General features: G+C 43.1%; 1 pseudogene; it reads right to left on the reverse strand.

The window, feature by feature from the left end:
• Positions 1–1867: 1867 nt before the first annotated feature.
• Positions 1868–23006, reverse strand: LOC128823391 (NXPE family member 1-like; annotated as a pseudogene).
• Between the last annotated feature and the right edge of the window lie 527 nt (positions 23007–23533).

Here is a 23533-nt window from a genome sequence, read left to right on the forward strand (position 1 = left end):
CTATGCACTTAGTAAGGAAAGACTAAATTGTGAAAAGAAGAAGAAAAACTGTTCCAGGAAAACTGTTGTAATGTTAATCAATGACTATGACTAAAAGTTGCCTTATGCAGACTGGGCGAGTGGCATTGTAACCCTTAGCATATGTTATGATCTGTCTCTGGGAGGTCTGTTGTTAACAAGACAAGCCGCTTAGTGAGTTAAAGGGATGGTCACACCTAAACTCTGAAGGAATTGCACCATCAAATTATTTGTATTAACTCTTAGTACTCATATCAATCAGCCCCACAGAGACATCCAACTGACCCATGCACCCTTTTCTCAGGTTTGGCTCAATGTTCAGCAGACTGCCTTGTGGCAAGTAGACTGGCTGCTTGAATCGAGATGGGACATTGTATGCAGGGACCTGGAGCCTCTCCCAGCCATGCCTCAGTGTAAGGGTGACCAGATGTCCTGGGACAGTGCCGATATTTGGGGCTTCATCTTATATAGGTGCCTATTACCGCCCACCCCTGTCCCAATTTTTCATGCTTGCTGTCTGGTCACCCTACTCAGTACAGAAGATGGAGATGGCTGCAAGTTGATCCATTTCATACAGAACAAGTCTTTAGGCTCTTAGCATGACAACAGTGCGGCAGTTGATTGGCAGAGTCTTGCGTGATGCCTGTCCTATCACATGGTTAATTTGAGGGAGGGTCATGTTCCACCTTGATTCCCCTGACTGTACTCTGACACTGCAATATACACCCCAAATATGCACCGACACCGTAAGCCGACAGCTCACTCATCCATTGATTACATTTGCTGTACAGTGTTTAGAGTTGTTCCTGTAAAACGTTCCATGGAAGCAAAGCTGCACGTTACCACATGACATCAGTTTGTTTGGAGTGCAGCATCCCTGGGCCATTAGGGAACGGTTTCTCTTCCTTTCCAAATCCATTAAACAATAGAAGTGAAATAAGGACAAGCGTTAAGGGCTGCAAAGCATGCTGCTACTCGAACTTCTTGTCCAGAGCTTTGTTAGTCAATTTGGCAGCATAAATAGCACTAAAGACCAAACAGATGCTGTTAGTGGCATACCACTAGCTGCTAATATTTGAGACAACTCAGAGGAAGGGGGGGGTGACCAGCCGTTACAGTCTGGGATACAGGAGACCCACCTTTGAGTTCACCACAGATTTTCCATGCAACCTTGGCCAAATCATTTAGTCTCTGTTCCTCAGTTCCCCATCTGTAAACAAGGACACTAGCACTTCCCTTTCCTCTTGGGTATGGTGAGGATAAATACGGTACATACGTTTAGGATGGCAATATTTCAGGTTTTCAGAGCAACAGAGGGGAATTAACCTACTTTGTTCTGGGTTGGATCCATTGTGGCTCTTTATTCACTACTATAGAAAGGCTGTGAGGATGCTTGCTTACACATTTTCACCAATCTCCTCTCTTTCAAAGGCTGCCACTAAAGGCTAGAAAGAGAAGATAATAACCACTAATTCTTCCGGCCAGTCTGAATCTTAGAACTGGTGAAGACATTTGCTTAACAGAAGCTGGGGGGAGTGGGGGGGGGGAGACCCAGTGTACTAGAGTGATATCTTTAATCTGATTCTTTTTGGAATGAGTAAATTATCGTGTCATTGCTAGAAAGATAGCAAAGATTTTTGAAATCGTGATGATTTTTAATTGTGTAGGGTTTTTTGTTTGTTTTTTTACACAAATTTCAAACTTTTCTATATTTTTGATTAACTTTCAAAGTATCAACTTTTGGGGGGGAAGATTATTTTGGGGGGGCTGGAGGGGATTGGTGAAATTTCCCTTTGTCCTCCCAACCAGCTCTAATCAAGTGCTTTGTTCTCAAGTTATAGCCTGTTTTTCATTTTAGATAAATATCAGCTAACACGTACATTAAACACACACTGATTTGGTTCCCAACCACATGATCGGGTGGGTGAATTTTGTGGCATATGCTATAGTCATAGACCAGGCATCAATGATACCCACCTTAAGACTCTGAAAAATGTCCGTCATTGCCATATATTGGACATATTCATGAATGTCACTGAATTGCTCCATGTCTATGTGCATCTCCCTGGTATTTTCTGCTTTGATGATTACTTTTGTGTCTGGGCATCTAAGTAAAAGGCGTGGGATGGCTTTGTGAACATTGATCACCCTCCTGATGAAAGCATCAATACGGCAGGGGCTAAAGTGCAGGCCCAGTGTTATGGCCCTGTCTTTCTGTCCCACTAGCCTGTTGATTTCATGTGTGATGTAGTCATCTTTTTATGAGAAAGACACACAAAGGGGTGCCCATGAATCTCTTACTGAATTTGAATGTTCCTCTCCTTATCTATTGCCACATGGGTTTTGAACCATCCATTCCTGTGGTGCTCAAAGACCTTCAGAGAGCTAACAAAGGAGAAATGGGTGGAACTTTAAACCACTGATTTTGTCACCATTTCCCTCATTTTAAAGAATGGATTCAACTATTCACAGTGGGTGAAATTCACCCCTTGTGCAGAGGGCCAGCTTAAGGCTTGTATGCACCACTTAAACACAACTTTATTTGGGCATAATCTTTTGTAGGTAAAAAACCTCACATCTTCAGATGCATATGAAGAAGTGAGGTTTTTTTACCTACGAAAGATTATGCCCAAATAAATCTGTTAGTCTTTAAGGTGCCACCAGACAACTTCTTGTTTTTGTGGATACAGACTAACACGGCTACACCCTGATACTTAAATACAAAACTCCCATTGATTCCAAGGGGCCAGAATTTCACCTACCGGGAGGAATTCACCCTTGCCCTGGAGGGGTTGGCCTCTCTGTGCAGACCTCAAACAGAATTTCCTTAAACCTTGGATGGGTAAAGAGTACAATTCTATTATTAATTATTATTATTATTAATAATCATGTTTTACGGCAGTGTCTAAGAGCCAGCAAAGAACAAGATCCCATTGTGCTGTACAGACACAGAATCGCAGACAGTCCCTGTAGGGTGTTTGTGTGTCTGTGATCTATCATGCACATGGGTCTAGAGAAGTGTGGCCCCACCTGTGCCCCATTTTACCACTTCTTCCCCCACTCTCCAATGCGGCAGTCTCAGCTTTGGCTGGTTGTGAAGCTGCTCCTACCAGCTGGACTCTCCAGCTGACACGGTTTCAGACCTGCACGGCAGTACTTCCCTATTTTTCCATCTAGCATTCTATTGTGCTGCAGCACTGCAAGAGATGCCCCTTCTGGCTTCCCTTTCCACTTTGAACATTGATTCTCCTAGTCATTAAATGTCATGAACTGTATCTAGAATTTACCACCAATTGATCATCCTTCATTTAAGGCAAGCTACAAAGCAGCAGAATGGAATAATGGAGCCTCCAAGTACTTCATGTAAGGGCAAATAGTTTAAAAAACTCATCGATACCAGTTAGAAAGACCCCCGCAAATTTCAGTGGGTGAAAGAAGAGGTCAAAGAGACCAGAATGCTACTAAAATTCTAGCACGTGTTTTGAAATTAACATCTAGGAAGAATGTACTCATCATGCCTTCAAATCCCTCCTTAAAACTCTCTTTTGCTGCGATGCCTACAAAAAACTTAACAACCTCTAGGCTACCGGTGTGCTGAGATCACTGCCCCCCCATGTATGACCTGTTTACTTGGGCTTCCCCACCATTCAGTCTCTATCCACCCATTGTCTCTTAGATTGTAAGCTCTTTTGGGGGCAGGAACTGCCTTTGTGTGCGTGTTTGCACAGCACCTAGAGTCACAGTTCAGGGCAACTTGGTACAGCAAGAGCATCCACTCTCAGGCTTCCTGCTGTTGCTTCTCTTGCGTGGAGACCCACTTCTCTCCCTTCTGATCAGGGTGCATCCAGGCTGAACAGTTCCTGCCTTCACTGGATTATTCTCAGCAACAGACTCTGCTTAAGGAGGCTTCCTTCCCTTCTCTTCCCTTCCCTTCAGAGACTAACAGAGTAATCACCCATATTATAAGGTACCACACAGCACTTCCCATGCAAGCCTATTTTATTCTTAAGGTAAAAGCACTAAAGAGAAACCATAAAAACAAAGAAGGAACACAGTACATGCTTGCTTATAAGTTTAGTAGAGCTCACCCAACTCTAACTTGGGCTCTGGCAGGAGCAGGCCTTCTAAGCCCCACTCAAGGGGCTTCCTTGTGGGTTCAAAGTCCTCACAGCTTCAGCTCTGAACAAGCAGCCTCACAGGTTTAACCTCCATTTCATAAGGTTCTGGGGTCTTTCAGCTGGGGCTTCCAAGAACAGATCAATTGCATGCAATTGGTTTTCCTCCCCAGGGCATAGCTTCAAAAAGGATGGATTTGAAGTGGGTCGTTTGCATTCCCCTCACCTCCAGACATTTCCTAGGGAATCTACTTTATATGCATTTCCCCCAAAAGTCCTTTGCGGTTCCTAATGTTTACATTAGTCAAGTTACATACAATCCTACAACAGCTCAAACAATTGTATTTTTAATACAATGGACCCAAAGTTATTATACCTAGTTCACTAGGTTTAACTTAATTCAAAAACGTTTAGCTTAATTCCGTAACGTTTGTCCTGGACATTGCAGCATATGGCCAGTCTGTCACTCCTAGAACAAAAAGAAGAACAGGAGTACTTGTGGCACCTTAGAGACTAACAAATTTATTAGAGCATAAGCTTTCGTGGACTACAGCCCACTTCTTCGGATGCATATAGAATGGAACATATAATGAGGAGATATATATACACACATACAGAGAGCATAAACAGGTGGGAGTTGTCTTACCAACTCTGAGAGGCCAATTAATTAAGAGAAAAAAAACTTTTGAAGTGATAATCAAGCTAGCCGAGTACAGACAGTGTGATAAGAAGTGTGAGAGTACTTACAAGGGGAGATAGAGTCAATGTTTGTAATGGCTCAGCCATTCCCAGTCCTTATTCAAACCGGAGTTGATTGTGTCTAGTTTGCATATCAATTCTAGCTCAGCAGTCTCTCTTTGGAGTCTGTTTTTGAAGTTTTTCTGTTGTAATATAGCCACCCGCAGGTCTGTCACTGAATGACCAGACAGGTTAAAGTGTTCTCCCACTGGTTTTTGAGTATTTTGATTCCTGATGTCAGATTTGTGTCCATTAATTCTTTTGCGTAGAGACTCCTAGAACAATGGGTCCTGCTCCATAACCAGGGCTCCTAGGTGCTACCTCAACACGAATAATAATTATAATAATCCTTCACTTCTAGATTGGCCTCAGTGAAGCGACACATATTTACACCAGCAGCAGACCTGATCTTTGTGCTAGAACACTGTTGGCTTGGGTCAGAAAAGTGACGTTCTAAAAATGGTTGTGCCTTTTTCAGCACAACTGTGCCATGCGTCTCTTATGTTACTGACAAAAACAAGCTTTTACTAGCATTATCAAGCTCTGCACCACCTTTCCCATCATCAGAGCTGTCCGCTCAGTTCTAATTGAAGAATCTATCACTGGTGATGAGCAAGGTAGCTTTGCAAATCCCAGGCTCAGCCCTGAGAGCTGGTCAGAAAAAAAAATTTTTTTTTGACGTGTGAACAGAGTAAATATTATGTGAAAATCACTGAAAGAAAATATATGTGGAGCCCCATCCTGTCATTTTTCAGAGGAAATCAGCACTTTAGAGTGTTGCAACATGCACTATTGTAACACGAGGTGCTGACTTGAGACTCCTGGAATTACAAGAACAGGGAAAGATTGTCAACCTGAACTTCCCATGCAGAACAAAAACCTGTCACTTATATGCTAATACTGCGTAAGCAGCAGACGTTTTACATACTGGACTTTTATGAGATCATGTATTGACTTACATGAATTAATCTAAAAATGGCTTTTCACATATCACTGTCCTCATGCATATATATAACTGTGATTTGCTAAGTACAGGAAGCAAAAGTCAGATTATTTCTATCTGGGTGATAGTCTTCATTTTAATGAGACGTCTGGGATTAGTCCCCTGCATGCACAATTCCCATTAACATTTATACAGACACTGACTGGACAGCCGGTGCTGCTACTAGGAAATCTACATCAGACCAGAATTTGGGGTCTAAGTAGTTTTGTTCAATATAGCCCATGCTAAGTGGCTGTCATGAAGCATTTCGTTTCTGAAGGTAGCTGGAATGACTCTTCTGAGTTCCCTAACCCAACAAAATCTGTCCGCCACAAGTCATGTCTTTTCAATCCATCAGACAAACCTTACGGTCCAAATCAGCCACCCTTTGCAGGCAATACAGCTTCCAAAACTATCTGAAGAGTTGGGAAACAGTGGTAAGTCTCTAGCCCTTCAGTTCTTCCTCTCAATCTGCCACACATGAAGAGGAGGCGGTGTGTGCAGTGTTCGAGGCAGTCTTCTGTAGCTGCTTCCTGCGCTGAAGAGGCAAATCTGGAAAGGAAATCTCCCATGAGACTGATGTTCTGCTGCAAAGAGTGGGAAAAAGTCAAGCACAAATTCTCCTAATTGGTCAGCTTTGCAGGATTAGTGGGGGTCTAAGCATCACTGAAGTCTGGTCTCTGTCTAAGAAGATCCACTGATACGCAGGTTTACTGGAATAACAGGGATATGGTTCAGGAGCAACCTATATTGGAGCTACTTTGTGGGAACTAAGGCCTGGAAGAACAAGGGATGAGACTGAGACGCACTTTCAGAGCTACCTTAGGAAGGACCCAGGCCTGGAATTAGAAAGCTCAGGTCAGGATTGAGGTGCTCTGGCTAAGTAAGGTGGCTTTCACATCAGCTGCTTACCTGATACATAGCCCTAGGCAGTGCCATCACTCAGTCCTTCATTTTAATGAGCCTCCTAGTCACATAATGAGCTTTGACAAAGAGCCCGGCTTCTCCTACCAGAGAATCGGAGTAAATGGTTCCATTGCCCACTATCCTGGAGGGGATATAACTGAATCCATCTTAATGGACCAAAAGCTGCTCTCATCCAGTCTACATTTATTCCAGTGTCATCTTGTTGGTTCCAGTGGAGTTCCCCCGGGTCTACGCTAGTATAAATGGGATCAGAATCAGCCAGAATGCGTTTTTGCTTCCTTTAACCCTACATGAAGGGAAATCTGGGGTCAACGCATTTCACTCGCCCCTTAGCATAGTAAATTCCTCAGCGCAGGAGCTCATCTTTTGCACTTCTCTGTAAAGGGCCAGGCAAAGCTTTTATGGGCAATATGGTAGCATCCAGAGGCCCCAGTTTGGAGCAGGCCCCCATTTTTCTGGCTACCGTACAAACATATAAGACAATGTCTGCCTCAAAGCGCTTATGGTCTAAACGAGGACAAGCCATGGATCAGGGAGTGCCATGGCAAGAGGGCCGGTTCAAAACAAGGGTGCATAGATTAGCCGGCTTTACTTTTTATTCTTCCTTGTTTGATTCCGGTAAGAATTGAGCAGGAGATTTTAAATGACTCTCCAACAAGCCACACCTCACTGGCATCATTAGCCAGTTTAACTACAGGCAATATGGTAGAGCTAGAGCTACTGCAATAGTTCCTTTAGAAACAATCTAATATTTGGCTTTTTACTCCATGTTCCTTCATGTGTTTCTCAGGTGATTTTCCTTTTTTGGCCATTGAAAGCAGAAGGACTCCTGGAAACTCCCCTCCTAGTTCTGTATTCGTGTCTGTTCTCTGTATATTTGGGGAACAATCATGGCTGGAGGGAGGGAGGGAGGATCTTGTGTTAAATCTCTCAAGAGCCTCACAATAGTCCTAGGCCATAGAAGAGTTGGATAATATTCCTTTAAATAGTTTGGGAGCCCTCTAGTGCCACTCCCCGTGTTCTAGGTTTTAGAAACCAGGCAAAGCACTAGGCCTCAGTAGCTTTCATGTATTAAGTAAATGTGGTGATTTGGAACCCCTGTGTTTCCCTGCAGTTTCTACCTATTATGCTACATAAAGAGCAAAAGATGCACAAGTTCTAATCCTGAAAGTTGGTCTACACCCATGCCATGAGGCACCTTGCAGGAGGAAGCAGGACCTGAAATGCCTTTTATCTGAAGGAGCAAGCTAGAATGCTTTCATGTTTTCCCCTTACCACACACCCTAACTTGTTAGGCTGGTTAAAGAGAGAGAGAGAGAGAGGCTGCAGACTTCTTTCTCCTAGCATTTAACAGCCCTTATCTCAAGCTGTTCTTTCTTGCCTGGCTCCCTTTCTTTAACTGGTGCAATTTTTCTATTGCAAGAGCTGTGTTCATTTTACCCACAAACAAACAAACAAAAACTGTGTGTGTGGAAGGCAGTCTATTTATAGACTAATTCCCCTCCCAAAGCAGTGGGTCTATCAGAAGCGGGCAGGGCAGGGCTGGGCTGGGCTATATAGTTCTGGCCATGTTAGCCAGTCCAGATTAGATCAGGAAAAGAAGGCGTGGGTTACTTATTCCAGGTTGTCTGAGGGCTGATTGAAATACTATACCTTTGCAGGTATTGTGAGTCTGGTGAGCTACAGGAACCCTTTCCCCAGCTCTTAAAAGTTTAGGAGAGTGCAGGGGAAGGTATGACTCCCCCACAACTCAGTGAGCTGAGCAGACCCTGAAGAAGCTGCTCCTAAGGGGGAAAACCTACCTCCTTGGGAGCACAGCCAGCAATCCAGTGAGACTGCTTCCTTCCTTAGGACCAAGGCTACTGCTGGGCTGGGCATGGGAACAGGTGCCCCTCAGCGTGGCTGTGATTGGGTTGAAAAGCTAGCAGAGAGCAGGTATCTGAGAGGCTGCTGTGCAGTGAGGTAGAGTAGCAGTGGGAGTAGGGATGCAAGACAGCTCCTCCATGTGGGTGCTAGGAGGAAACAACCCAGCACCTGCAGGGGAGCAGTGTAGACTGAGGAGTGGCATAGACACACATGTACTAGAGAAACTATCACAGCTCCGGTGAGGAAGAGCTGAGTGCAAAAGTAACCCTGCCTAACACTATGGGGTGGCCGGATGAAAATGGGGGAGGGTTCTTATGAGTAGGGGCAGAATCTGAGGGGACAGTAGATGTGACGGTTCTGTAGACATCAAACTGCAGCAGAAGGATTGTCTGGATGAGCCAGTCTGGTGTCCATTAAAGAGAGAGGAGCTCTGAACCAGCCATTCAGTTGCTGCATGGGGCACCTGCACTTGACATTCCCCTCTGTAGTTCAGGGCACCCACAGATGTTGCCTTTCTGGGGCTGACCTGTGTCTCTCTCCCTTCTGAGCGGACGATTCCCAGGCTGTAAAGGTCCCTGCCTTCACTATGTATTTCCCTACAAAGACAGTCTGCCTAAACAGGCCTGCTTGCTTTCTCTTCAGAGACTGAGCACCGAGGGATTGCTGCAGATATAAGTTACCACACAGCTCTTTCTAAGCAAGCCTACTTTATAATGCTTTTCACCTTCAGAATAGAGAAAACACTAAGAGAACCTACATGCACGCTAATACTCCTACCAGAGTTCAGCCCAGCTCAGACATGGGTTCTGGCAGGATAAATCCTTCAACAGCCCCCTCCACCCTAGGGGTTTCTTTGTGGTAACAAGTTCATCACAGCTTCGGCTCAGAACAAGCAGCCAGTCTGAGGCCTAAGTGGGCCCAGGCCTTCCAATTCTGCCCTAAGGATTGGGGCCCTCCGTGGATCAGCAGTCTTGCCCATTTGCTGGATCAGGAAGAGGGCCCTGAGCCAGTCTAAACACAGGTTATTTATCCAAGAGTATCTGCTGGGGAATCCAGGTTGAACTAGTATATGCATCTCTCTCCGGGAAGTGGCCTCAGAGGCTGATAATGGTTTATTAGCATCCCCCGTCCCTGCTGGAGAAGGTACATACAATGCCCCAACCCCACACACATTTTGACTACAATATATCCCAAAGGTATTAATCCTAATTTGATAAATTTAGATTTAGATGCCTAAGTACCTTTAAATCCGGCCCCAAGGCACTGTTGAAAATGGGATTTAGGCTCCTAAATCAGCTGAGGGCTCTTTTGAACATTGTACTCACTGTGGCCCAGTTACTGGCTTTAAGGTTCACAAATAGTTTCTCAGCCTTGATGAAGGGACATTGTGTGATCTCAGGAACCAGAAGAGAATGCAAATAGCCTGACCACGTGAGCTCTTCAGCAGGATTTCCAGAACAAAATGTTTTCAAACTTTGAATAAGTTTTCAATATCTGAACTGGCTCTCAAAACCCTTTGAGGTTTCCCCCATCAGTATCTCCTGCACTGTTAAAAGCCTCATTCCCACAGAATCTAAAACAGGATCTCCTAGCCCCACTCAGACATTACCCACGGCTTCCATTTGCAAAGGGTTTCAAAGGATTAGCTGCACTGATCTCACCAACTCCTAAACCCTTTCCAAGCCTTTGAAAATGCAGTGAATTATTTTCTAATATAAATACCTGTTAGACGCTGAGATATGAATCTGGCTTTTTGCTGTCTTCAGGTAGGTAAAAGCCTTACAAGGCACATTGTGAGGTTTAATGCAGTAGAATACCTCTGGATCTCTTTGGTCTAGCCATTGACATAATTCAGCCTTTGTAGTTAGATTAAGACCACATTCAGTGTGAACAGCCAATGTTCCACCGGCAATCAGGACCACGAAAGGTATGTTTTTCATACCCTTTCTTCCATGCTCTCTGCAGGACAGAAATTGTCCTTTACTGGGGGTGGATGAGCAAGAGGGAAACTGCAACTCTGCCCTCCCAAAATCAAGTGAAATTAACCAATTGTTACAATCGTCAATGTGTTCAGACATTCCAGCCTGGAGTTTAAAGAAATATATTCTTGCTCTCAACAAATCTGCTCCGTATTCCTTCCTTTTGCCTAAGCAATCATACAGATTAAGTCAACAGTTAAGAGGTTTCCAACGCAGTAGGTGGTGATGTGGTTCAATACAACAGCCATGCTCTGTTTAGCACGTCAGGGAAAGAGATAGGAGATATTAGCCCATCCATTTTCTTGAGGACATCCTTTAGTTCCTGTTCTGTTTCCATCGGTCAGATTGCGGACTGCTATGCACAATACTTCCATGGCTAGCTCAGATTCCCATTGGACTTGATACCAAAAACCTCTATTAACTTCAATGGCAGCAAGATTTATTGCCAAGCTTCTCTGTGACATTGGTACTTCTCATAACACAAGAACTAGGGGGTCACCAAATGAAATTAATAGGCAGCAGATTTAAAACAAATAAAAGGAAGTATTTCTTTACACAATGCACAGTCAATCTGTGGAACTCCTTGCCAGAGGATGTTGTGAAGGCCAAGACCATAACAGGGTTCAAAAAAGAACTAGATAAATTCATGGAGGATAGGTCCATCAATGGCTATTAGCCAGGATGGGCAGGAATGGTGTCCCTAGCCTCTGTTTGCCAGAAGCTGGGAATGGGCGACAGGGAATGGATCACTTGATTATCTGTTCTGTTCATTCCCTCTGGGGCACCTGGCATTGGCCACTGTGGGAAGACCGGATACTGGGCTAGATGGACCTTTGGTCTGACCCAGTAGAGCCATTCTTATGTTCTTCTTATGTTGCATGTTGACCTCTAAAGTTGGTAAGCTCAGGTGTGCAACAAGAAAAATAATTAGAACGAGAAATTATATTTGGAGGTCTAAAGGCCAGAAGGTGCCATGCTGATTATCTAGTCTGACCTCCTGGATAGCCCAGGCCAGAGTCCTTCATTGAGTGATTCCTGCAGTGGAGGGAATTTCTCCTTCTGCTCCAGCAGTAAATACTGCTGAGCCCAATAACTTGTGGTTGAACTAGAACATCTCTCTTAGGAAGATGTGCGGTATCTATTTAAAGACTCCAAATGATGGAGACTTTACTACTTCCCTGGATAAGTTGTTTCTGGGTTTAATTACTCTCACTTTTATCTTTTCCAATTTGATTTTTTCTAATTTAATCTTCCAGTTCCAGGATCTTGCTACACCATTGTCTTCTAGCTTAAAGACCCCCTTCATATCAGAGATGTTCTCCCTGTTTAGGCGCTTCTAAACTGTGTGATCAGTTCACCTTGCTTAAAAAAAAAGAATAAATGCGATGGAGTCCTCATTGCTTTCATGAGCCATGCACCTGTTTATTCTTTCCTGAAAAATAGTAATGGTTTTAAATCAACATCACCAAAAGGAATCACTGGAATTAATTAAGCCATAGGTTCTCACCACTGAGGTTCCACTGTGAGATAATTGACCACAATGCAAGTTATTATCATGTACTGAAGATGAAGGCACATAAAGCCTTCAAGCTCACTTATCTCTCGGAGAAATGACCTGCATAGCGATTGTTGTGATCACAGCACATCATTAAAATGATTAAGCCAGTGTAAATATTTTGAAGTGCTAAAAATGTTTTCATGGTGTGCAAATATCCTGCCGAATAACATGAGGGGCAATCAAAGCTAAACCCTGACTGGTTCTTGTGAGCTTCTGACACATAGTACTTTGACTGTGGGATATCTCACCTTAGACATGGGTGAAACACCGTGGAACACCCTGGTGCTACAGTGGGCAGCGTTAAGGGTGTTCTTACTTCTGTGCTAGTCCTGACTCAATAACACAGGGTTGTTCAGGGGCACTGTTCTATGAGGAATTCACACGGCATGTAAAACTAAGGTTGTGAAGATAGGTGCTTATGAAAATTTTACCCATTGTGCTGATAGAAAAGCCTAAGTAATTTCGGAGCACTCTTTTCATTTTTCATCAAAACCAGACACATTAATCCCAGTGTCCGTTTCAAATTCCAGTTTGCAAACTGGTCATTATATTCTGTACTGTAACTCCCTGGTGTTTCAGTAGACTAGGGTATTCTTCCACTCCTACCCTAACATGCTGTATATTGTTTCTACTCGCTTTTAACAAGCTGCTGTCTTTCATCCCAGATGTGGCAGCAGTTCAGTAGACGGTAAACTGATCATTATGTATCGTTTGTATTGCAACTTGTTAGGATATTTACCATTCTAATGACACATGGCTCCTTCTCTCACTCAAAATGACAAAACTACATATATGTAGGGTATGATTAGCATAACTAGGTTTTCATAACTGTGCCTTGGTACCTGAGTGCCTAGGATAGAGTGAGGAGGTTATTGCTGTAGGAGTGGGGAAGACGGCATGTAATGTTCCAGAGCTGGAAGGGAGTACCTGGGGGAGCAGAAGGATTCTACAGGAGGGAGAGTCACGACGAGAGGGGAAGGGACATGATTTAGGGGTGTTGGTAATTGCAAGGAGGAAGAGTGAGCTCTGCTATACAGCTCATGTTGGTAATTGCAAGGAGGAAGAGTGAGCTCTGCTATACAGCAACCAAGTTAGCACCTCCAAATAGGAATCTCCTGACCCAACCTAACAAATTGCAGGAGAGGGTTTTACAGGGCAGGTGCAAAGTGAGACTCAGTAATGGCTCTCTCTTGCCCAAACTCCTTGGGGAACTCTGTTGCTAAGTTTTTCGTCATATGATGAGGTCCTCTGCCTTGACATCCTAGAACTCAACAAGCTGTAGGGAACTAGGTTCTGGAGCGCATGCCCTTCCTTCCATAATTATTCCTAGGGAGTCACCAACTTCTTTCCCCTTTCTTCCCTTCTCTTGTGTTGGGGTTCATACAGTGTTCCAGAATGCTGCTCTCCTGCCTTTTCCCCAGCACCCTAACTCTATTGGCCAAAGATGAACTGAGCAAAGCACGTGTTCACCTTGTTTTTGGGGTGAATTTTTTTTAAGGGCACTGACTTGCCCTGATATTTTTGGCTTAACATTTCACCTCCTGCCACCGTTGGGCAGAACAGCATATGCTGGCCGGTGACTAAGGCTGCACAGTGTGGCATAAACATAATTATAAAGGTGCTAGATAAATGCTTGCCAAAATCTTGAAAAGTGATTAGCAGTTTGGGGTTCCCAACTTGAGACCCGTTGGCTGGAATCTGAAGTGGGACAAATTCAGGCCATTGGAATAATTAAGCTGGGGATGTGGTGGATTCTTCATTAGAGAAGACTTGAAGTCTTTAAATCAAGACTGGACGCCTTTCTAAAAGATCTGAGAGCAGTTCTGGGCTTGATGCAGAAATCACTGGGTGAGGTTCTCTGGCCCGGATTATATAGGAGGTCGGACTAGATGATCATAATGGTCCCTTCTGGCCTCATGAATCTATGAGAACCCTAAAAGGGCCTGATTTTCAAAAGGTATTGAACATCCGTCCCCTGAAAATGTCTCAAGTTGAGCTCCTGAAAATTGAGGCATCTGAAATCCCCAGTCACTTTTGAAAACCTTGGCTGTATGCTGTTATTTCCAGATGAAACAAAATCAAGGTCAGTAGAAGATTTACATGTTTCTTCAGTCCCTTTGAGGTATAAGATTTAATTCATTTCCTTATCACTGAGTCTCTCAAAGAAAGGTTAATTTCATAGGTAAAGATTTCAAATAGTAACTTAGCAAAAAAACAAAACAAAAAACTAAAAACACTTTTGTAGATTCAGCCCCAACTTTTTAAAGTTTATTTCTCAATGGAATTTCAATGTATTCTGAATTCTTCTTGCTCACCAGTCCCAGAAACATTTGTGAACTAAACCTCTTGCAGTTTGTGCATTACCTGGTTGTAGCAATGGCTAAAATGCAGCTACCAGAAAGGGGGATTCTGGGAAAACCAGCCCAAGCAAGCAGAATTCCTGTCTTTCATAAAAGGGACCTCTGCATAGTCAGATTAACTTAAATTGAAAGTTGATGGAGTAACATAAGCAAACAAAGTATCAGAGGGGTAGCCGTGTTAGTCTGTATTCACAAAAATAATGAGGAGTCCGATGGCACCTTAAAGACTAACGGATTTATTTGGGCATAAGCTTTCGTGGGTAAAAAACCTCACTTCTTCAGACGCATCTGAAGAAGCGGGTTTTTTTACCCATGAAAGAGGAAGTGGGTTTATCTGAAGAAGTGGGTTTTTTTACGGACAAAAGAAGAAGTGGGGTTTTTACCCACAAAAGCTTATGCCCAAATCAATCCGTTAGCCTTTAAGGTGCCACTGGACTCCTCATTGTCCGTGTGGGTGTGTTTAAGAGGAGTGAAACTGACCTTTGTAGTAAAGAGACAACTCCCTCCTTAGGCTTCAACCCTGCAAATGACTGAAAGTGAACAGCCCCCGGACAGCCCCCACATGGACTCAATGGCAGGACTGGGGCCACAAAGAGTGGTCAGTCTTGGGCCTGGATCTGGCAAGCTGACCCATGCCAGTGCACCACAGAGAGAGCACCATTGATCTCAATGGACTTGGATTAGGAGCATGGAAAGAAATGTTTATCTACACTTGAGGACTTGTGGCACCTTAGAGACTAACAAATTTATTAGAGCATAAGCTTTCGTGGACTACAGCCCACTTCTTCGTAGTCCACGAAAGCTTATGCTCTAATAAATTTGTTAGTCTCTAAGGTGCCACAAGTACTCCTGTTCTTCTTTTTGCGGATACAGACTAACACGGCTGTTACTCTGAAACTTGAGGACTGCAATTCATTGCAGCACCAGCAGATGCTAACATAGAACAGCACAAACCTCACATGCAGTTACTGTTGGAATATACAGTCTTGGTGCGTTTTCATTTTGTTTTTTTAGTTTATTTTTACTTTTATCCCCCTAATCTGCAAAAAATAATTATGAACTGTCCTAGTTTCTCTCCTTTTTCTATATTATTCATTCTTAATTGGCTTTTTTTCTTAGAACATTTAAAAATATTCCATCTGTTTTTATACATTTTTAAATAATGTTTGTTCTTGCTTCCGAAGCAATTCTGTTGTATGGTGAATTTTGTCTAGTTTTTCCTGTGTTATGCAATAGAGTTCCTGTTTTTATGTATTGGACTATTTTGAGGTTCTGATTTAGTACAAATTTGTCATGCATCTTGGCAAAAGGCAGATAAAAACACCAAAGCTATACATTATCTTTTCACTGAGGGCCCAGTTTTGTAGCCTGTAAGTCCAACCAACATCAGTGAGAGTTTTGTGCCTGCATACACTGTAGGATTGTCTCCTCGGAGAGTACTTTTATTTGTGTAAATTTGAAAACATTAAACATCAAACTTGTCAGCTTCAAACAATGAGGTAAAAAGCAGTTCAAGTATACCTACTCTGGAGTCCCCTTGGATCATTTCTGTGGGGTTTACAGACACATTTCCCTATTTAAAAAAAAATACATCTCTTGTGACTGTGTGAAAGCTCCACACGAACAGCAAGGAAAGGAAACTGACTAAGGCTCCATTCCTGCACAGACGCGTGCATGTGAGTAATTTTACTCATGCAAACGACCCTATTCATTTCAATGGTATTATCCACAGGATTAAAGTTATTCACACGTATAAGAGTTTGAAAGTTCCCTGTGCAATAATAATGGGTCACATAGTTTCCTGGTAATAAAATAACTGTTAGCCCTTACATAGTCTTCTTATGATTTGTAATCTTCAAGGTACTTTGTGAAAAATTATCTATACACACGCTGATTTTAACAGCTTGATTTAAATAGACACACATAAGTTACTAACAAATGAGATGCAACCAAATCACCATATAAATCATTGTCATCTACATATTTACATACTCGGATGGTAAAATTTGTCTCTCTTTTGCACTGCTTTGGGTAGCTTCATCACCAGGGACCTGTTTTAGTATTAAATGAGCTTGGTTCAAATAGCAGGTGTGGAACAAGCTCACGTGAGGAAAAGCTCTTCTTTCCTCCCTTCTTCCTCCAGGTCTTTGATGCTTTATTTTGGTTTAATCACATGGTATTGCTTAGGAAGCTCGACTGTTTATGGGGGAGACTCCTTTGGGGTGAAGATTTTAACATGGGAATTTCACATTCTTTCTCACATTTCTCTCTGCGTCTCTGGCTCCTGCCACTTCGACTTCATGTGCAAAAAAATAATGATTTTTGACTAAAGGTGCATCATCCCCGCTTGGTGCCTCCACTCTCTTCGCAACTTCACTTCTCTCTTGGAAATCTCTTGTGTAGTGAGTCTTCTGCTTCTCCCTAGATCTGTTTCAGCCTGAGCTGCAGCCGTGTCAGTGTCTCTTCACCATCCCATCAATGTCCCGACCTGGAGAGACTCCCCTTCTGGTGGGGAAGGGGAATTCAGGGCTTATTTCATTTACACTGGTGTAGATCAGGAGTAATTCCACTGAAGTCAATGGATTTACACCAGAGAGATCAGAATTAGTCCTCCGTCTCCATGGTCTAATCCATCCACGAACCCTCAGTTGAGACTCCAAACCCAGGGACAATTAGTGCCAATCACGAGTCTGGTTTTTCTCGATGACACCTGTCCAGTAGAAAATTAGTCTCTTCACACAGGCCCCTGAGCAGCCACTAGATCGGAAAAGCGTTTGGTCAGGACAAGCCCAGAAAGGCTCTCACACATTATCAGCACCTGAGCTATCGGTCCCCGCACTCAGGAGTGTTCCATGGGCTTGAACTGGTTGGTTTCCAGATGAATTAATTCTGAGCTGTTGAAAGGCAGTCAGTGTTCCAGCGCACCTCTACAGGGAGCTGCTTGTGTGAATCTCCTGCCTTGGGGCGCAGCTGGGGCAGCAAAATTACCTAAGCAGTTGCCAAAAAATTCCATCAAATGGCCAACGTAGGTACATTACTTCTGCTTTGTCGAGCTAAGAGCCAAAGCCCTGTCACTTCTCATGAACATCCCATGCACTACACCCTGTTCCTGTCAGGGGATAACTATTGTAACAGAGCTGACAGAAACTTCCCCTGGTTTTTTATCTGATAGTGAGAACTTGCTCATTTTCCAGGGTGATTTATTAATTATCCTTATTGACTGAGTGCCATCAGGGTGCTAGTCACTGACTTCTGTTCTATCCATGTTCTTATACTGTGCCCATCACTGTCATATCTGAGACCTTCCAGCGATGCATTAAGCAATGTGACTAACATCTGTCAGACATTTGTTTTCTCATCCTCTCTCCAGGGGGAAGAAGCACTTGCAGTGAAGTCTTTTGTTTTGGATTTTATTTTTGCATGAAATATCTACACACGTTAGAGAAGTCAAGTTCAAAGAAAAGCACATTTCGCTTGGAGCAGAAGGAGGCAAGGTTTTGGATGGACCTTAGATCCTTGGGGAGTTCATTCTACCATCTCAGACCAACTCCCAGGAAAGGTTTGTCTCCTGCACAGATGAGCTTTGCCCATATTGTAGAAAGTTCCATTGTATCTGAGGAGCAATGTTGCCAACCATGGTCTTCATCCCACAGCTTTAGTCAATCTTTTAGATACCCTGCGCCTGGCCCTTTGAGGACCTGAAGAGAGAAAGAAGCAGATGCGATCCCTGCCCCAAAGCATTCATGGTCTAAATTAGACACAAGCAGTGCAGATCTCCGGGCTGCCAGCAATGGAGATATCCGTTTTTGTGCACACAGTTTGTAGTGTTCCACTCTGCAGGACAAGGGTGTTTTAAGGAGGAATTGGTGAAATTCACTCAGTGAAAGGTTTGGCCATTGGTTTGAGGTCTGGTTGAAGGTTCAGGCCAGTTCCTTTTTGTCCCTGTAGCAGATCATGGTGGACTCTTTACGCACAGATGTCACTATCCTGCATGTTAGTGGGGCTTGGCACACTCTGCTACAAACCCTATTTAAAGTTACACTAATTTGCAAAGTTGCATAATTACTGGAGATGGTCCAATGAGACATTGTTTGGATCTGGATTAGGGTTAGGCTGAAATTCCTGGTTGGGAGTTCAAGAACTAATCAGGATGAGAGCTCAGGTTTAGGTTTGTCATACATGTCATGGAAATCTCAAATGACGAGAAGGCTCACAAGAAAATGTTCACGACTCTCACATGGAATGGTCCTCATGTGATTTTCACCATGTTGGGCTGTATCGGAAGCAAAACCATCTTTTTCTCAACAAAAGAGGTTTTCAGTTACATGAAAATTTTCATATCAGAGAGTCTGCAGAAATGTTTCTGCTTTTCAATGAAAAGTCAAAAATTACTACTGAAAATTATATATTTTTTATTTTCATCAAATTTTTCCATGGGGAAATTTGTTTTCCTTACAAGCTCTAATTGTTTTTTGGCTAGCCCTAAGTATATGCCCATTTTACACATGGGTAACTGAAGCACAGAGAGAGTCATTGACTTGCCTGAGGTCACAGAGGGAGTTTATAACAGAACTTGAATTTGAACACAGACCTCTGAAATTCCAAGCCAGTGCTGCTCTAACCCTTTAACCATACCCTACTCCCCCTTAACATAAAATAATCAAATCCATCCTTCATCCAAACCCCAACACATCTCTCTTTTCTTTTATTTAGAATGTTTTATTACATATTTCAACTAACCAAACAAAGCTTTATGGAACTCTTACTGCTAATCAAATTACAAAAGAATCCTCCAGCTTTAACTATGTTATTTGCCTTACATATGTCTTCTCAGATCAGGTAACTCTTTGCCAGCTATATGAATAAAGAGGGAGGAAAACAAAGTCTTAAACACACCAGCAGCTTTTGATTCATCAGTGAAATTCACATTCTGCTTACGCCAGCATTCCCCTTTTTACTACACGTACATTTTAACCAACGATAACTGTATGGCATGTTTTTACTGGTTTCCCTTTGATTTTTTCTTTAGGCAAGGAATATCTGTTACCATTATTTTCCCAACAGTTCCCTATTTCTATGCCATGGATACAAGGAACAACAGACTTAGGGATACATATGTGTTCAATTGTGCAGTGAGGTACATTTTTGCTATATCTGTATTATCTTTGTGACTATGTTTATAGGAAGGGGACTGGGTAGCTAGTCTACCTCTTTTCTAGGCAGTGAAAGTTTTCCCATTGTTGTTACTTTCCAGATTCCACATGGCAACTCATGCTTTGTCTTGTCAGTATATTATGTGCTGCCACAATTATGTGTGCATGTAACCATAGCATGGCTGACCCAGCCTGCCTTGCTCCCCACTGGTGCGGCAGTTTTCCCTTCTTCCACAGCTAATCCAAATTCACACTCTAGGTGTTTTCTCAATAACTGCCCCATTTTGAGTGTTTGGTTAAAACACCACAAGAACTCCCACTCACCATTACTAGCTGGCTCACAACCATCGGTGCAAGGCTTGGCTACACTTGTGAGTTACAGTGCATTAAAGCAGCCCTGGGCGCACTAGCTCACTACCCGTCCACACTGGCAAGGCACGTAGAGCGCTCCTGGTACGCCACCTCGGTGAGAAGCATAACGCTTGGTGCGCATTGGCTGAAACGCCCAGGTGTCAGTGTGAACGAGGTGTTGCATTACTGCGCTCTGATCAGCCTCCGGAAACGTCCCATAATCCCCTTAAGTCAAGTGGCCACTCTTGGCATTGTTTTGGAATCGCTGCAGGAATGCGGATATGCCCTTTGAAAGCTCCGTTTCTGATAGCCGGCTGCTTATCTGCTGCAAGACAAAGCAACCATTACTGTGGAATGCTGTGTGAGAAAGAGAGGCAGGGGGGAGGGGGGCTGTCTGAACTTACAAGACAGCCTGCTGACATGCTCTCAGCTCCCCCAAAACCCACTCTCTCTCCCCCCACATACACACAACACAGTCCCTGTCACACTCCACCCCACTGCCCCTTTTTGAAAAGCACATTGCAGCTACTTGCATGCTGGGATAGCTACCACAATGCACTGCTCTCTGTGGCCGTTGCAAGAGCTGCTAATGTGGCCATGACAGTGCGTTTGCAGCTGTCACTGTGGACAGATTGCAGCGTTTTCCCTACTGCGCTCTACGAAGGCTAGTTTAACTCAAAGCGTTCTATGGGCATGGCCCTTTAAGAGGCTTGGGGGCTCAGCCTCACTGGTGCCAGGTCTAGCCTGTCTGGGTGAATGAGTCTAGGGATCACGTAATGGGAGCATGTGACTCAGACCCTGCTGGGGAATACAAGTGTGGCCCAAATTACAGGAGAGACTCAAGGGGGTAGGAGGGCTATGCAAGCTGCAGTATTCAGACAGACTCTGTGTGGTTCTGAGCCAAAATGCCTGGGGAGTCCAAGCCATCTAGAAAGACTGGGAAAGACTAAGGGCATGGCTACAGTTACAGGTGTCACTGAAAAATTCATAGTATTTGACCAGCTATAGAGGTGGGAGAAATTTTCCATGAATATCATCATAAAAATATTGATTAAAAAAAAAAGGCCATGAAAAGTTTTGGGGGTATCCAACCAGCTCTATTTTTAACCATCTTTACCATTAGCCTCCACAGGGGAATGTGTATTAATTGGACCAGATGCTTAGCTGGTGTAAATTGGTGTAATTTCACTCTTCAATTGTTCTACACACCACCAACCAAATACCTTGGTTAAGTGTGTGGGAAGGGATGTTTGTTTAAGTGTACGGAGGAATTAGGAGTGCGTATGTGTGCACACATGCAACAAACAGAGAATGCGAAGGAAGGAGAGGGATTTAAGACGCAAAATAGGGGGACAAATAAAATGGAGATTAAAAGGAGGATTTTACTAGGGAATAATTGTTTTCTCTGTACTCTCATTGCAAAGTGCTTGTAAAAGCTCCCCTCATAAGCTAATCTGCCATTACATTTTTTTAAATATGTTTTTAATGAATCAGCAATTCAGATCTGTTTGTATGTTTTCTAGGAACACTTCCATGAGGGATCTCTGTACTGGAGTGACCTCTGCTGGCTTCCCCAAATGAAAACACACAAGAGCTCGAGAAGCCATGGAAGGAACTTGCAGTAATGGATCCTAGCATCCAAATGGAATTTCTCTCTCGCTCTGCTGCAATCAGTTTTTTTCTCATCACAGACACACCTTTGTCTTATGATAAGAAGTTGAATGGGCCATATATCTCATCAGTGCTCAGGAAACACACCCAGGCCATCAACGTCCCCAAGTGTCCCTTTTCACATGTACATCTACATACTTATGACATGTACTCCAACATGCTCTGGAGGACCCATAATGTCATAATTGGAGCTAGTGGAAAAACATGGTGTGTTTCATGACAAATTTTTTGGGGCGAAAATCTTTTTCAACATTATTTCCAAAATTTTCGGGGGGTGTTTTTTCCCTTCCCTTTTCTCCCTTTATTGCCCCTTCTCTCTCTATTTTTTAAACATTTTCCATTTTGCCCCTGGGAAAAAAAAAGGAGGAAAAAATGAAAAATGGGATCTAGACAAAAAATTTGGAAAAAAAAATAACTTGCATATTTGAAAATTCAAAATTTGGGCGAGGGTTTGATTTGTGGGTTTTTTTTTTAAATAAAAAAATCAGACTATTTCCCCCCAAGAGATATTTTTTAAATAAAATTGGAAAAAAAGTAATAAAAAAAAAATAAAAAGCTTCAAACTATTTTTTTGCCAGCTCTAGTACTAAAAGCACTTTCTGACCAATAGATGTGGATGACATTTTACAGAATGAAAGTAAGAAGACATTTGTGCCCTGTATCCTTCAGTGCCACTCCTGCTGTTATCACCTTGGTTTGAAACAACATCACACCATCTCTGTGCTGCAAACCTAAAGAAACTTCCAATGCTCTTAACCAGGAAAACCCACTGTCAGCTCACATAGAGCTTTTGCTAGATGATGTAAAGATTCAAACTGGCACAAATCTAGCACTCGCCCCTGGCAGATAACTAGAGACAGAGTGTGAACAGTAAGAGGTCACTTCATCGCTCCCAAATACTTAGAACACAGTCAGACAGTACATCAATCATTGTAAGTGTCAGGTCACCATGCAGCAGGCAGGGGTCCCGTACAGGGTCACTGCTAAGCTAATGTCCCATTCCTATATTCAGACAAGTTCTTTCTTTACTTGTTGATTACTCTCCAGATCGCTCTGCTATTCAGGTTTCCCATCGGGTGAAAGACAGGGAAATTCCTGTGCTGAGAAGAGGAAAGCTCAGTGCAGGCCTGATTCAGTGGGGAAAATACCTCAAGGTTTTCCCAGGTTTGCAGTAAAAATGATGAGCTGGATCTTCGGCTGGAGTAAGTTGAAATCGCTCCACTGACCTCATTGGAACGACATCAGTTTTCACCATCTTAGAATCTATTCCAAAAGATTTATTGTTCATGCCACAAAAAGAAACTAGAACCTCATTTTGCTTCCAAAAGCTATTTTGGTCACAAGGATGACATAAATTGATAAACAGGTGGTCAAAGTCCTTGGTCCAAGTGAGAAACAGCACGTGGTGTGATCGGGGAGGAAAATAAAATATATTTATATTGATTGCAAGTTGCAAATGGCACTTGAGTGATCTGCCTCTGAATTCCCTGGATCATTATGCCCCTGGGCTTCCAATGCATCTCGTTTCCTGTTTATTCACTTCTGTGCTTGCAAAAAATATTTTATGCATGTTTATACAATGTTTTTTTAATGACCTGGGCTGCCACCGGATCCCCAATGTAAATGAAATATGGCAGGGCAGTCATGTACCAGGGTGAAACCCATTTAATACATATGTAAATCCATCTCCTTGGACAGAAAGTCATATAAATATAGTTAACAGCACATTAAAATCTGTTTACCACACAAAGCAGGTTTGTTTTCCAGCTCGCTGTTTAGAAAAGAGGCCCTGCGGCTAAATGTAACCTCAGACTG

This window comes from Malaclemys terrapin, chromosome 15 (genome assembly GCF_027887155.1).
Source record: "Malaclemys terrapin pileata isolate rMalTer1 chromosome 15, rMalTer1.hap1, whole genome shotgun sequence".
In the NCBI taxonomy this organism is placed as follows: domain Eukaryota; kingdom Metazoa; phylum Chordata; order Testudines; family Emydidae; genus Malaclemys; species Malaclemys terrapin.